This window comes from Chrysochloris asiatica, unplaced genomic scaffold (assembly GCF_000296735.1).
Source record: "Chrysochloris asiatica unplaced genomic scaffold, ChrAsi1.0 scaffold00313, whole genome shotgun sequence".
NCBI classification, from domain to species: domain Eukaryota; kingdom Metazoa; phylum Chordata; class Mammalia; order Afrosoricida; family Chrysochloridae; genus Chrysochloris; species Chrysochloris asiatica.
Genome location: NW_006408831.1, coordinates 1,848,814 through 1,850,177, shown reverse-complemented (window position 1 = coordinate 1,850,177; position 1,364 = coordinate 1,848,814).

The window sequence follows — 1,364 nt, the reverse complement described above, 5'->3', positions numbered from 1 at the left end:
GGATGTTTTTCATAGCAGGGTTGAGTTTGGCAAAATCTCTTAGCTTCTGCCTATCCTGGAATGTTTTGATTACACCATAGTATTTGATTGACAGCTTTGCTGGGTAGAGGATTCTTGGGTGGAAGTTTTTTTCTTTCAGGGTTTTATATATCTCACATTTGTTTTTACTGTTATTGTTAAGTGCCATTGAGTCGGTTCTGACTCATAGCGACCCTGGATAGGGTTTCCAAGGAGCAGTTGATGAGTTTGAACCACTAGTCTTGCAGGAGTGGAAATCCACTTGAAGGCAGTGGGTGGGTCCAGATGATCTGGATGCAAACTCCTGTTTGGGACACACTTAACATAGGGATGTTGTTATTGTTAGGTGCCATTGAATTGGTTCAAACTCAGAGCGACCCCCCACATACAATAGAATGAAATGCTGTTAGGTCCTGCTGCATCCTTATAATTGTTTCCATGTTTGAACCTAATTTGAAACTCACTGTATCAATCCATTTTATTGAGGGTCTTCCTCTTTTTGGCTGTCCCTTCACTTTACCAAGCATGATGTCTTTCTCTAGGGACTGGTCATTCCTGACAATATGTTCAAAATATGTGAGACAAAGAAAGTCTCACTAGCCTCACTTCTAATGAACATCCCGACTGTTCTTCCAAGACAGATTTGTTCCTGCTTCTGGAAGACCACAGAATATGTAATATTCTTTTCCAACACTATAATTCAAATGCATCAATTCTTCTTTGGTATTCTTATTCATTGCCCAGCTTTCATATGCATATGAAGTGACTGAAAATAGTATGGCTTGAGTCAGGTGTACCATGATGGCTTGCTTGTTATTGTGATGCTGAAAGCTATGCTACCAGTATTTCAAATGTAAGTAGGGTCACCCATGGTGGACCGATTTCAGCGAAGCTTCCAGAGTAAGGCAGACTGGGGGAAAAAGGACATGACAATTTACTTTAAAAAATTATTGGCCAGTAAACCATTATAAATAGCGGCAGAAGTGACATAGAGTATACACCTAAAAGTGGAATTGTTCTATCACAAGGTATACGTAATTTGAACAAAGTCAAAACTGCTTCTCCAAATAGTGGTTTCAATTAGAATACTCTCAACAATACAAAATGAACGTTTAAAATTAAGAAAGTGTGCAACAAGGTTGTATTCTTTCACCATACTTATTCAACCTGTATGCTGAGCAAATCATCTGAGAAACTGGGTTGTGTAAAGAAAAACATGGCATCAGGACTGGAGGAAGACTCATTAACATGTGGTATGCAGATGATGCAACCTTGCTTGCTGAAAGTGAAGAGGACCTACAACATTTACTAATGAAGATCAAAGAGCACAGCCTTTGGTATGGATT